Source organism: Haemorhous mexicanus, chromosome 3 (genome assembly GCF_027477595.1).
Source record: "Haemorhous mexicanus isolate bHaeMex1 chromosome 3, bHaeMex1.pri, whole genome shotgun sequence".
Classification (NCBI taxonomy): Eukaryota; Metazoa; Chordata; class Aves; order Passeriformes; family Fringillidae; genus Haemorhous; species Haemorhous mexicanus.
Window position 1 is genome coordinate 15,000,970 of NC_082343.1, and position 15,482 is coordinate 15,016,451.

A 15,482-nucleotide genomic window follows, 5' to 3' on the forward strand; every position below is an offset into this window, starting at 1 on the left:
TTCCAGGTCTTTCAAAGGGTCTTGGTCTTGATTAAAAGATGGGTAAGCTGCTTCAAAGGCTTCCTAAAGACCTAAGCACAGGTTTTAAGCACTCATCTCACATCAGCACTGGTGGAGCTCTGTGGTGAGCCCACTGCAGCAGCACATCTGAGCCCAGCTGTGCAGAGAGCCCTCAGAGGCTGAGGGGAAGGAAGATGCCTCACCTGGGCACTTTGCAGGTTGTCCCTATGTGGAACTGTGTTTTTGATCACAGGAAGAGCAAATCACAATGTCAAGGACCCTGACCTTCCTTTGGTCACTGAGGTAAGCCAGCCCAAAAGTTCTCTTATGCAGGGCAGAAGGATAAATACCAAATAAATACCACCATAAAAGCACCACCATATGAATTGTACATCTCACCAATTATGTCCCCCTAATTTGGCAAGATTTATTACAGCAAGATGTCAGCTGGAGGAACCCACAGGAAGGGCAGCCTGGGAGCTGCTTTTAGAGGCAGGGCAATCTACCAGCCCTCAGCATTCAAAACTTCTGAGCCTTGCCCTGAAAGCTGGGTTATTTAAATCCTTACACAGATAGAGAGGCCTTCTGTTCTGCCTCCTGGCACTCATTTCACAGTTTCAAGCCTTTTCACTCCATTTCATTAAAGAAGAAGGAAAAGGGGGAGAAGGAGAAAGTGGAGGAGAAGGAGAAGTGAGAAGGAGAACAGCACAAGCTGAGATTCTGGTCCTGCACAGAATCAATTTATTTCTGCACATGAATATGTGTGTGCATACATCCACATATATAAACAAATATATACATATTTGTACATAAATATAGGTACACAGATACATATTTATGTAGACAAATAAATATAGGTAGGTATGAATTTTTTTAAAACCTATATATATATATATATATATATATATATATATATATATATATATATATATATATACACACACACACATATACATATGACTTATTTCCAGGAACAACTGTCCTTTTTTAAAGCTGGTCTGTTTCCACAGAGCAGCTCCTGTGCAATTCCAGCACCTGACTTTCTAAGCACAGATGTCTGCTTTATAGATGAAGGAGCTGGCTCGACCACAAGTTTTGTCCTGCAGCTGAGAATAAACCTACTTTTCCAAGTTGTCTCCCAGGGCATTTTTCTGCTACTCAGCTCTGCCTCCTGCTGTGCTCTTGCTCTGGCTTGAATGAACACAATGACACCAGCATTCCTCTTGGTGGGAAATTGCCTTGCTGAAGGCTACCAGCCCCAGGGCTCTTGTTTAGATAGAGACACAAGAGCAAACAGATCAAGTTTCCCCATCTTTTCTCCTCCATGGCTTTGGCTTTTGGTCAGGACACAGCATCCTAGGCCATTCCTGTGCACATCTTTTACCATATGGATTTTTCTGCCAACAATAAGAAGAATGCATCACCTAATGGCTTTACCATTTATTTATTAGGCAGTCATTAATGGGGTTTTTTTCTAATATATGAATAATAAGTGATCTGTTCAGGTGAGTTGGTCTTTAATGGCTTTCAGCATTTGTTAGGCACAAGTCCCTGGAGAAAAAGAGCTCACAGCTGCCAGATTCAGCTGTCCATGCCATTGGTAACCAAGGAAGCTGCAGGTCATCTCCTATTAAACATTTATGTGGCTAGATGAATGAGAAGAGCACAAAGTAGCAGAGGTCCAGAGTATCTCTAGGAATAAAGGTCATGCAGTAGCCATCCTCTGTAATTAACATAATTCACACTTGAGGTCAAGCTGGTAAGGAAACCTGGTCTGACTCTGAGTGTGGGGGGTGTAGCTGAGAAGGACCTCAGTCCCAGCTCAGGTGGTGCAGGAGAGACTCCAGAGGGGCTCCTGGATGCTCTGATAGGGAAGTGTCATCAGCATGAGAATGCCCCATGGAGCCTCCAGCCCCTGAACCACAGCTGGGCAGGTGCCAACATGAGATCATGCCTTTGCCTGTGCCCTGGCAGCCTCCCTGGCTGGCAGTCCCCACCTCTGTGGAGATCTGGTGCTCGGCTACGCCACCCTCCCAGGAAGATGCCAAACTGATCATCCCAAACCCAAGAGCTGACACCTTGGCCAGCTCCTGCTGTCAGAAGTGGCATTTCTCCTCGGGGCTAAATGGGCAGAGACAGTGGAGAGCTCACAGGACTGTGGCAGAACTCATGGTGAGGCACTGTAAAAGGGGAGGACAAAGCTGATTTTAAACCATTTCTGGTTTCTGGAAAGACTCATTTCTGTTGCTCTCCCATTCTTCAGCACTCACAAGCATCTAGACATGGCTGTCCAGGGTTCCTTGTGGGGACACAGATTAGAAACAACAGATTGCAAGTCTCCTGAGAGCACCCATGACTCTGTGTCACTGTTACTTTCACAACCCAACCCAGACCTCAGTTGGCTTCAGCAACCGAGGGAGAAGTCACATCCCTGGCGTTCCAGCAGCAGTGCACCCAGCAGTGCTCACAGTTCCACCTGCTGCCAGCTCCCAGGAATGATCTGTGCTCCATTCTGGATGGCACAGCTGCTCTCTTGACTTGCTGCATGTCTGCCATTCCTTGACTGGTGCCCTGCTGCTTCTTCTGGCACTTCCACATATGTGCTCTCTTACAGGAAACTCTCAATTCCCTTTGGAAACCCCCTCAGGCCTGGAATGTTTTATTCTACTTGGACAAGACAGCTCTTCTCTTAAAAAATAATAAATAAATAAATAAATAAATAAATAAATCACAAGGGAGTCAGAGGCAGTTAAATTAGTGCATGAATCCAAGTGACCTGCAGGAATTTGTATGAATGGTGACCCTAAAGACTGTCACTAGCCAGCTCCTCTCCTTGCTGGTGTCTGTTGCACACCTAGAGGAAAATTTCTATGAGTCATAGGCAGAGCAAAGAAAACAAGGTTTCTGCACTGGGCATGAGGGATGAGAACAACTTGTTATTCCTTTGTGGACCTGATGTGCTCTTGGTCACTTCAGGAGTGCCATGGAAATCCAGGTCCTGGGTTGTACAGGTTGGTGGCTCAGGGGACATGACGGGGTCTCTGGTGTCAGGATGACCCTGAGGTGTTAGAAAGTCTCTTTTTCCCAGCCCTGAGACCGAAGAAGAAGGCAGAATTCCTTGGCTCTTGTTCCCAAGGTTGTTTATTTTCTGTTATCTATACATTCTTTCCCTGGCCTGCTGAGGTCCGTTCAGCAGGTCAGTCAGTGGCACACTGACCTCCTCCAGGGCAGTGTTAGCTTCTTATACTAAAAACTACGTGTACTTTATTTACAATCATTTTCCAATACCTATCACCTATGTTAGACAGTCTGTCTCTATTCTGAACCAATCCAAAAGTGCCACCATCACAGCAGAAGATGGAGGCTAAGAAGAAGGAGAAAGGCTGGACACATCCAGATTCCTCCATCTTGCCTCCTGAACCCCCATTCTAAAAACCCCAAAACTGTACATTTTCACCCGATGATAAATTCACTGTCATTCTATTCATACCCTTGTGGCTTGGAACTCCTCACACAAAGTTGGTAATTGTTTCCATGGGCTAAAATCAAAGGCACAGGTGTCTTTGACTCTGTTCCAAGGTCTCTGAGCCCCCTGCCAGGGTCTCAAGTCCTCCAGGACAGCCAGAGGAATGTCCTGGGTTCCGACAGGGACAACCCAGGCTTCTATTGGTTTTTCTCTGCACTGTCACCTGCTGCAGGAACAGTGCTGGGAGAAAGCAGAAGATTAAGAACTCCCAGATGAGATTAAGAACTCCCAGCATCACTCCCAAGGCGTCTGTTGTGAACTTTGGAGCCCTGCACTGTGCAGGTAGCTGCTGCCTCGCACTGCACTAGGGGGAGCACAGCCGCTCTGCCTGACCTTGGCTCCTCTTTTCTCCATAGGACTGATTAGGGACACGTTCTCATTCTTAATCTCCTTTCTGATCATAACATTAGATCTGCCCTGCTGACAAAGATTTGGCTGGCCTCAGATTTTTGCTGGTTTGGTTTTTTCTCCAATCCATCTCTCCTTAAAAAAAAAAAAAAAAAAAAAAAAAAAAAAAAAAAAAAAAAAAAACAAGAAAATCAGAAAAACAGGTTATTATGAAGGAAAACCATGCCCAAAAGGCAAAGTGCTTCAATAAGAGAAAAAAGGGAGAGAAAAATACTGTTCTCTTTAGCCTGGCAGAAGCCAGGAAGAGCTGCAAGTCTCCTGGGAGGTCTTGTTACTGAAGATCAAAGAGGCTCAGAGAAGAATTGCCTGGCTTGGAAAAATCTCCAGAAAGCTCTTAGCTCCATCCACAAGCCACTTCCCATCCAGCAACTCAGCCAGTTAAATATCTTGTGAGCCTCCTTCAAAGCAGTGATCTTAAAACTGCAGAGTGTAAAGTGGGATTTTATGGCCCCATGTATATTCACAAATACATTTATGCCTTGAGCAAGTTGTAATTCCGAGGGCTCCTGCAAGGCAGGGACAGAAGCATCCAGGGAAACAACAGAGTGGGCTGGGAGCATCCACAGCATTTCCTCACACATGAGCTACAGCAACCTGAGCAAAGAGTCATCAAGCAGAACGACCCCATAGCAAGAATGTTCATCAAGAGAAGGAGCAAATAGACCTGGCCACTATTGCTGAGCAAGTTAAGGCAAGATTTCCCCAGCACACAGGTGCTAACTTCTTTTTCAGCATAATTCTGCAATAAAAGCTCTCTTTCCCCTAGGCATTAGTGGCAGATGACAAGCCATAAGCATAATTGCACAGCTAAGATATTGCTCTTGCTGCAGCTAATGGTTTCTTTCCTCAGTAAATGATACAGGCAAGAATGTTTGCACTTGGTCCTTCAAGTGCTCTGAAAATCGGAAAAGACTGAAGCGTTTCCTGAGCTGAAAATAGAGTAATGTATTCACAAATTATATTCAGAACATTGGTACTTTATTCTGAATGAGGCAACAAATAGAGGGCCAACCAAGTACCCACCAGCCTGATCAAGTGCTTGGCAGAAAGTGCTTCTGACTGTATTTGCAATGCATGGCAGTCACTGCATCACTCCAGTCAAAATATTTGATTTTGTTTATAGATGTCAAAAACATCCCTGAAATTTATCTTTCCCAAGTGACTGTGCTCCTTCCAAGCAAAGATAAACAAATGCTTCTCGCAGAGTTCTCAGCTCTCTGAGTGCTTCAGGTTGTCTCAACTCATCACAATACCCAAAGTCACTTTGAGGCAGCAGAAGACTCCGGGGGGAAGTTCTCAGAAGAAAACTGTCAGCACTGTTAGGAAAACTAATCCACAAACACCAGAGGTTTCTGTCCAAAAAGGAGACAGAGGAGTCCTTTTTCTTTATTCTAATAAAGGGAGAAGCCATGGGGCATTCCCCTGGGGTCTCTGAAATTTTTGGAGGATGCAACCTCCCTTTTATCCCAATTTCCTGGCCACATTTCCCTTCTCTCTTTCCCCACTGGCTGAGGTACTGGAGAGGTACAGACCTCCTGATACACCTGATACCAAAGATTTCCCTCTAATGTATAACTCTCCCTTTTCATTTTTAATTCTTACAGAATTTAGGGGTTTTTCTTCCCCATTGTTTCTTTCACCTTTCTATGTGTAATTTCATTTTTCAGCAAACCTAAAGTTTATTTGTAAAAGCAAAAAGCAAACTCTGCCCTTCCCCACCTGCAGCCAGAGCCATGAGCGAGGGGCAGCTCACTGCAGCTTGTCCCTGGGGGGGAACTTGGCTTGAACAGCTGCTGAGGTGACCCAAGGGGACAGCTGTGTGTCCCAGGGAAGGCGTGCCTCACACTGGGATGTACCACGGGCTTCCTTGCACCTGAGTAATCAGTCAGCTGCTTCTTTGCTAACTGTAGCAGGTAGGCTGGGGAGCTGTGTATGAGCTGTGTCCATTCCTCATGGAGGGGATGCAGGCCTGCTGGAGAGAGTCCCAGGGAAAGCATGAGGTGGTTCCAGGTCTGAGGCCTGGGAAGGGTGAGCTGTGACAGGAGTGAAAAGGAGGGGCTGGCTTTATTTAACCTGTCCTGGGAATTGTCACCAGAGGCACTGGGCTTGCAGCCTGCCCAGGCGGCTGCACACTGGTGATGAGCATAAATATTTAACATTTCATATTAATGAAACAGACTCCCATGTGCTCTAAAGATAATAGCTGGCGAGCTGTCACTCGGAACATGTGAGGTGCCAACAGCTGCATTTTCCCCTGCAGCCATTTTCCTCAGTGAGAATGCTGATATTATTAAAGTTTGCCCAGAAAGCCTTTCAGCAGCTCATTAAACACAGCTGTGTATTCTGTGTAGCATTAAAGCAATTCACATAGTAATTAACTAAATGCATGAGAAGACATTTTAACTAATATTGCTTTCCTCATGAGAGGCGTTTTCATTCATCTCAATCCAGTGCCCTCCCAGCTGATAGCATGGCAGGGGGGGATCGACTTCCAGACAGGATGGGGGCCACTGCATGGCCCTGGCAGACTTTTCCACCTGAGCATCTCAGCTCCTCCTGCAAATCAAGTATCTGCTCTGGACTTGCCACCCTTCTCTCTGCTGTTTCCACCCTACTCCTCCCAACAGTAATCTTGGGATTTCTCCACATTTTGCTCTCCCCTTTTGGACTTCTGTGTTTCTCCTCCTGCGTCCATAGGTCCCAAGTATTTTCTCCCTTTGTGCTGCTGCTGCTTCCCTCTTCATCAAGGGCTGTTTGCAGCCCTATGGGTTGGCCCTTGTTCCACAGTGCCTCTTCCAGGTACCTTTTCTGCAGAGCATCAAAGCCATCATTTCACTTCTGTTGTTCATAAATGGTGGTATGATTGTGTTTTTTCCTAGCAATCAATACAACATATGGCATCCACTGAAAAAATGAAGTACTTTATTACACCATAATGTCCAATGTTCCTAAAGATATATGGGACACTCCCTAAATTTAAAAGGGACACACACCCCAACCTCAAGACAGAACTGAGTACAATAATATGAATATTGTTTTTAGCAGCTTTCCTGTATGTTGCTTTGTAACCACAGAATGGAAGTTAATTGGCATAAATCCTCTTTTGGAATATTAGGCCTTGCCCTAGAGTCATTCAAAAAGTTTTGTTTTGTTCACTTCCACCAGTGCATAATGTTTGGAGATGGAGAACTCCTGAATCAATTCACTTTTCCTAACAAATAGTTTGCCACAGACTGGAACCTCTTTGCCTTGTTAGTACAATGCAGCCTGCAAAGCTCAGTGTTAGACAGAAAACAGAGCAGGATGAGAAACTTGCCTCATCTTCTGAGCATTTACTGTAAATTTGCTGCCAGGCTTCCCTCCCTGGGTTGGGGAACAGCATTTTGCATGTTGGTGATGAGCTGTAATGGGATCCCACAAGAGGTCCCCATTGTCACTACTTAAAGTGCTGCTGAGCAGGAATCTGGGAGAGGGCTGGTCATTATCTGCTCAGGCAGCTGCAGCACCAGGCTGGCAGAGAAGCACCAGAGACATCACACTCTGAGTCAAAGTCTGACACCCACAAATGAAGGGGGCATTCACAGGATTTTCACTAGCAGCCTCCTTCTGCTACACAGCTAATTTCATTGGGATGTAGTCTACAGGGAGCAGCTCAACTGGGCATATTAATAAACATGTTTTTTCTTTCTCTTGCACGGTCCCCAAGGTATTATTTTTCCTTCTTGCTCAATGGTGCTGTGTAACTATGGAAACCTCCAAACTCTCTTGACTCAAGTTTGCAGGGGGCAGGGGGAAGCAGGGGCAGAGAAAATTGAGAGGAGATATTATTTCTTTGGCAGATTTCCTACAGCTCCTAGATCCCACAAAAACAAGACACTTACTCTCTTAAGGGAAAGTATTTTTCTTGTTCTGTGAAATCTAATGATAATTTGAACACAGACAAATTTTCCATTTTGGTCTTTACGTCCTGGATTTTTCTACTCATCTGGCTGAGCTCGGGGTTCAATTCCCTGGATGCTACCCAACTCATCATCCATGCAGGAAGGAAACAGAGGGAAGAGAATCAGGAAAGCCACGGAGAGTTCTAGAGGCTCCTCCACCCTTCCTGGTGGACTCAAAGCAGAGAAACAGGAATCAGTTTCCTGCTCATCCTCTTAGCCAATACGTCCCTTTGTGCTTTCTTGTTTTCATGGAGCTTTTGGTCTTTCCCTGCCCTAGGAGAGTGACAGTAGTGGGGATGGAGCAGTCCCTGCCTGCTCCTAGGGCAAAGGGGGTGCTGGGAGAAGGTGAGGATGACAGGATGGGCAGAACTTCTGTCCCATGGCAGGGGGAATCTGCCCCTGAAGGACCAATCAGCAGTGCATGGAGAAAAGCCTCCCTTGGTTCAGGAGTAAATAGTGCAGAAGTAAAACATCCTGAGAGCACCCCAGGGTCTGGGACATGCTAACACTGTGCACCCTGCTGAGTGTCAGCAGGTACAGCCAAAACCACAGAGACACCAAGAGGAGATGGGGCAATGGGGATGACACTAATAATTGAGATTTTCTTTTGCTGAGGGGGCTTGCATGGCAGGTGCAGCTCTCTGGGAGCACAGGGAAGGCCTGTGCAGCTCTTGTGCCAGACGTGAGTCAGCTCAGCTGCACACCCTGGGTGGGTGAAGAGACACCAAAAAACCCCAAGGCAGCTCAGTGAGGGTGTCACTTCCTGCTCACCCTGAAGCATTTACATCCCTCAGCAGCTGATCCAAGCCAGTCTCATGTAGCTGCTGAGATAGCCACAGCTTAAAAAAGCAACCCTGAAGCAAAATGGGGAATGTCTGGGGGCTGACAGGGACCTTACACTGGTTAGGGACAGGAACCTGTTCCCCTTTGATAAGGCAGGGATCACTCCAAGAGCTTCCCAAGCTACATGAGGGCAGGTCTAGGCAGATGTATGCCCCACCTCTGCCTTGGAGACCCTCTAGGAAGGAGTGCTCAAACTCAAGCAAATTGATGTTACAATTGGGCTTGTTTACAATTCTGTGATTCTGTGTTGGCTTCAAGATATGACAATGAGATTTCAATAGCTGAAACCTTTACAAAACTACAGACATGCCCTTTCCTTTTGCTGGCTTTTGGCTACAGTGGCAATAGTCTCCATTTCTTCCTGTGCCAATAGTTTCATCAGCTAGTTCAAAGGGCTTTAGGAGTGGAACAGGATGGTCTGTTTTCCTTACAATGCTTGCACTGCCCATCCCTGCCAGTTCTTGCTTTTCCTCATGTTGTTCTGGGCTTTCATCAGATTTACAAAAGCCCTGCAGTTCTGCATGAGAGCCTTTAGTTTCAGTTCAGGAGCTTCTTGTGGACCTGTTACAGGTCAACACGTGCTTTTCTCACCATGCCTGGAGCAGGTTTTGCTAGCAGCTTGGATAACTCACTTTTCTACTCCTCATTGTTCTGGCTGGTCTGATGGCTAAACCAGCCTTTAAAATGCATTCTTTTCAGGATTTAAACACAGCAATGGTTTGCCTTCTCAGCATTGTTCTTTTGGTTTTTAGTACTATTTCACTCTGGTGATACAGCAGAAGGTGCACTGGTTTGAAGCCAGCAATAAATCTAAGCAACCCTTGGAGCCTTCAAGGTTTTAAGTCTCCAGCATTAACATATTTTTTGGGTTATTTTCTGTGGGTGGAGCAATGGATGCCTATGATGGCCTCATTCAGAGGAAAAACAATTTCCAAGATATATTTTTTATTGATGGCCAGTAGGGTTGGGACACTTGGTTTCTCCTAAGACCTTTGAAACCTCCATGATCAATCCCGACCTTCACCTCCTGGTAATATTTGCCAGGGGAAAAGCTCAGTCTAAGGATTTTTCCTCTCCCACCCTGAGAGGGAACAGCTGTTCCTCCATGTGCCTTTCATTCATGAGAAGAAGGGAAGGGAAGGGAAGGGAAGGGAAGGGAAGGGAAGGGAAGGGAAGGGAAGGGAAGGGAAGGGAAGGGAAGGGAAGGGAAGGGAAGGGAAGGGAAGGGAAGGGAAGGGAAGGGAAGGGAAGGGAAGGGAAGGGAAGGGAAGGGAAGGGAAGGGAAGGGAAGGGAAGGGAAGGGAAGGGAAGGGAAGGGAAGGGAAGGGAAGGGAAGGGAAGGGCATTGCTCTTAGTTTCCCAAAAGCAAAAGACCCTCAGTTTGTTTCCCTTGACAGAGAATTGCTGTTTTCTGAAGTCAGGTGTTCAGCTTCACACCCTTGTAAGGACATATCTAAAACCAGTATTTTCTCAATGGCCATCCAAAAAGAGAGAACAAAGCTCCCAGTTTGCTTCTGTAGCATGACCTTGCAATGACAAGAACCTTTTATCTGTGGTGGTGGTTTCTTTTGGGGATCTTTAAAGATGGCCTGAAGATAGAGACTGAACAGATTTCTCTGCATGGATTTCCTATTGCTTGGAAATAGGATCTTTGGGGACACAGTGTGCCTTCACCAAGAAAGACCTCCGTTCTTTGCTAAATGACTTTGTCCCACCATGGGTCACCTGGCCTAAAGTCCAAATTTTCTTACCAGAGTTTATTCTGCACTTCAAGCCCTGAAGATCCCAAAATTGTAGCCTCAGTCCATGGTCTTGAACTACTCTATGGCACTTATGGGATTCTTCCTTGAAAAATGGAGGAGTTTGCACATGCTGTGTGGTTTCAAAGGCCTGCACAGACTGCAGACCATGGATGGGATATATTGCACTTGATTAAGTTATTGGTAACTGAGTTCTTATCTCTGAGGCCAAAGTATCCTTTGCTGGCAAACCAGACAGGTTTTTCCCAAGGCAGGAGGAGGAAGGGGAAGCAGTGGAGTCAGTGGGATTAGTGGGGTTATGCCATTTCCCACCAGTGAAAGGTTTGGCCCACTGTGCTAATAGCATTCCTCAGGGTGTGTTCTGGAGCAAAGCATCCCAAACACACTGCTAAAAATAATCCCTTTCAATTGCTTACAAGTGCTCAAGCAACTTTCTATGCAGTGTTTTAAAAATTATTCACTGCAGGTAACTTAAATTTCATTGCTTTACTTGGGGGGCCAGGGAGAAGCTACTGTGAGTAGTTATTTTATTTCTGGCTATAAACACTGGCAAAACCCAGTAACTGAAGTTGGAGCTCCAGTGAAATTTCTCAGCATGGAAATTAAACCTCCTTCTTTGGAGACCATTCTTCTTTGGGCTTCCAAACATTCTTGATTTACTTTTTTCCCAAAACCCAGGACAAATAAAAGGTTTCTGCCTTGTTCTTTGCCTTCTTTATTGGCAAGAGAACATTGGCCTCAGCAATGATGTGCTCCTGTGGGCATCTCCCAGCTGTGCCCTTGGGAGTTGCTGCTGCTGCTCATGCAGCTGCTGGACATCATTGTCCACCACAGGGCCAGACATCAGCCTGACCTCTGGGCCCTCAGCAGCGGCTGGACTGCTTATAGGTCAGGATCTGCCACAGGAATGCTGAGGAGCAGGACAGGACTAGACTTCAGGAAAATCTAGTGTCTCCCATTGCTTTGGTTTCCTTTCCTTCAGCATTTTATCTCAGGCTTCTGCTGAGATCTTCATTTGTTGATGAAATATTTCAGCAGCTTCTTTAGAAGGATGCCAAGCAAGCAGAAAATCAAAGCATGCATTATGCATGTGAAGATACTAGTTCGCAATTTTTGTACAATTGCTTCGATCAAATCTTGACAGGATGTGGCTGTGAAGTTGTTCCACTGATTTCCAGTCAGTCTGTAATTGCCTGGAGATCCCAGCCTGTAAAACACACATCACAGCATCAGCCAGGGCCCCTCCAGGGGTAGCCTCGTGCTGTGGGTAAACCAGTATTGGAGAGGAAAAGAGGAAAACACAGATAAGTAGGGAGCAATAAAAAGAAGGAGGAACATCTCAAAGCCTGTGTTAGAAATGATGCAGCTGTCTGTCCCTGCTGTGAATCTTCCCCAGCCTGTTTCAGGTGCCTCATGGAAGCCTGTCCTCACCAGCCTCCCCTCCCAGAGCCACCTGCCAGGCTTTCTGACAACCCTTTTAGAATCATTTGAGTTGATAAGCACCTTTAAAAGGTCATCTAGTCCAATTCCCCTGCAATTCACAGGGATGCCTTCAACCACAGCAGTTTGCTGAGAGCCCCATCCAACCTGATCTTGAATGTTTTCAGGGATGGGGTACCTCCCTGGGCCACCTCTTCCAGCACTTTATCATTCTCATTACAAAAAACTATATCTTATATTTGGCCTAAATCTATCCTCTTTTTTTTTTTTTAAACCATTATCCCCCATTCTATGAAAAAAGAAAAAGCCCTACTAAAAAGTTTGCCCCTCTCTTTCTTCTAAGGCTCCTTTAAGTATTGAAAGGCCACAATAAAGTCACCCTGGAGCCCCTTCCCTGCTCCAGGCTGAACAGCCCCAGCTCTCTCAGCCTTTCCTCATAGGCAGAGTAGCTTTTTACATCCTTTTTGCCAGTGTGCTCATGCTTGCCTACCACACCCAAGAGAGAAGGGGCTGAGATTCCCCCTCAGTGTGCTGGGATGTTTGAGGCAGAGAGTTCAGACCTGTCTGACAGCTATTCTGCCTTTGTTTGTTCTGTATTTCAGACCCTGACACAAACCAGCTCAGCTGCCCTGGCCCAGGTCACCTCCACCAGCTCAGAGGATTGGCAGACAGGAAGTTTCTTTTTTTTTTTTTTTTTTTTTTTTTTTTTTTTTTTTTTTTTTTTTTTGGAGTATTGCATTAATTTTAAATTTCTTTAATCTCTGACTTCTCAGGGAGGCAAGAAAGAAAATCTCATCACCTCTTTTCTAGAGATGTAGTTTAAAGAGGAGATGACAATATGCTTTAATTTCTTTAAAGTCCTCTCAAGCAAAATGAACATTCATTTTGTGCCTGAAAGCATCTATTTTCTGAGCCATAATTCCTCATCTCTGTTATTCACAATGTACCCTTTGGCTTCTTGACATTCTCTAGAGATGTCCCAGTCCCTGGCAACATGTCACTCTTATTAGGACTGATTTCTACGGACCTTGAGTGACTTCTGGGAAAACACTGGGCTCCTCCTCAGGAAGCCAAGGGAGGCTGGTTCTCATTGTGGCTGGCAGAGAAGCAGCTCCCCAGTACCAGCTCTGAGCACTCCAGCCTCCTAATTTTGTGCTACTACTGCAGGCAGGCAACATGAAATTTGACTTTCTGCTTGGTGCTTCACTGTATTTGCTATCTCATGAATAAGCCTTTGATGCATAAATCGAGCTGGGTGTGGCTCAGACAAGTCATGCAGAGAGGAAGCAAGTGAATGTGAGGTGCTGGGCTGCCAGGGAGCAGGACAGTCCATGAGTGCAGTCCAAAAGATGGTGAACTTTGTGGTAGGACTGTCCTTGCCACCAGCACAGGAAATAGGCAAACCCAAGTAAGTGCAGAACACTTTAAGCTACTTTCTCCTGCCAGCTTTGAGTCACCTGAGTTCCCAGCACTGACTGCTAGAGCTTATTTAACAACCCAAGAATATGCAAGAGAATGTTGTCCTGAGGGTCCTGTGGTCATTGCAAAAACTGAGATCCTGCAGGTCAATAAATAACCTGTTATCCTGGCAGATACCACATTGGTAAAAATTCCTCATGGAGTGACTCCATGGCAAACACTGCTCTTACTTCTCTCAGTACAACATTTTTAGAGAAGGAAAACAAAGACCCCACATAGTCAAAGGAGAAATTCCAACTTGGAAGTTTAGAGGTTCCAACTTAGAGGTTCCAGCTTGTAGGTGTAGTGCTGGCAGTGAATTAGTGAATTTAGTGTTGGTCCTGTACAGAGTTTCTGCCCTCCTTTGTGGTAACTGGTATCTTTCAGGATGACCAGTATCAAAGTTTCCTCTTCTGTTTTGTGTTGTCTGCACTCATGCTTCAGCCAGAGGCAGGGATCTGAGCCTGCCAGCAACAGCTTGCAGCTGTATTTCCTGCTGCCATGTGACAATGGCCCTGGCAAGGAGCCTTTGGAAGAGGAGGTTTGCAGACAGGAGTGTCCTGCTTAACTGCAGCAGCTGCTCCTGTAGGATTCCTCACTATTCTGCAGGATTCCTGCACACTCTATTTCACATCAGATCTTGGGGAAGTCGAGTGTAGAATACCTCAAGCCTGGTGTGACAGACCCCTCTGATTCCCTGTTCTTGGGATCTGCTCACGCCAGCACAATAGTGGCAAGAGGACTTGTACAGAGACCCTGGATTGGTCAGGGGTGCTGTCACTGCCACCTGTGTCACTGTCACACCAGTGTCTGTGTGTCCCAGCTCTGCTGCCAGTGCAGAGCTCAGCCAGAGCTTTTGGATGTGCCCACTGTACACCTGAGTGCCAGCAGCTGCTTTTTGGGGACAGCAAATAATGTGCGTGAGACAGGTGGAGTATGGATTGTTCCTGCCAGCAATGGGATGGAGAGCACACAAATAATGTGAAGAGCAGACCAGTTGCTTTTTTTACTACTCCTGTGTGTCTGGCTGCTGCCATACAGAATCCAACTGCAATGCAATTGGTGCCAGGTAACAATCATATTGACACCTCAGAGGAAATGTGTGGCCAAGCAGGGGTGAGATGAATGTTATACTGGATGGGAGGTATCTTTGAGCATCCTGCCAGATCCTGCTTTGTTTATTGGTCTGTATAACTGATTGACTATTTTTCTGACTGCACAGCCTTCAAAACAGGTTAACTGTTATGAGTCACTGATTTTCCTGTGTGGCTCCCAGCACAAGCAGCAGTTGCCAGGCCAAAGCTGACCAGCTGTGTATCAAAAGTGAAAGAGTAGCCAGGCAGAGCAACCAGCAAGTGCTTTACATATGAATGTTGGTGTCATTTTTGGTATCATTTTTTATGAGGAAGGGAAGAGGCAGCAAGGGTTTTACCTGATGCCACATCACACAGTGCTGTTGGGTGCAGTATCACTACAGCTGCTGCAACTCTGCTGTGGATATCCCTGATAATGAAAGCACCTGGGATTCACATGTCATCACCACCTCCATAAAACTGATGCTTATGCCCAAATAATAAGAAAAGCCAAGTACCTGGAACTCCTGAGGAAAATAAGTGATCAGACAAATGTGAGACAAATGGACTGAAAAAAGAGGGGGAGAGACAGAGAGGAGGAGAGAGCGTACTGACCAGAGCAGGAATGCTTCTGACCCCAAATCAATGAGCAAGTGTATTATTAAATGCCCCCTGAAGATTTCAAATTACTGAAAGCTGCCTGCTTTCAGCAGTTGTACAGCACCTCTAGATTAGCAGAGATTTGTATTGGCTTTGCCACTCTCCTTGGCATCTGATCTTTGGTCCCAGAGATCTTGTAGCAACTCTTGCTGGCTGGGGTTAAACCCTGACACAAACAGGCAGGAACTGCAGGAGTAGCATTTGCAAAGGGAATTCTGATTTTGCTGCCACAAAACCAAGGAATGACCACCTAGCAGATGGTGTGTCAGTCATTGCTGCCTGGCTGAGGAGAAACAGGTTTTTGGCAGAAAACCTAAAACCACTTTGGTACTAAAGGCATCTGCACTCTGGCAAGGTGCACCCTCATGGCCTC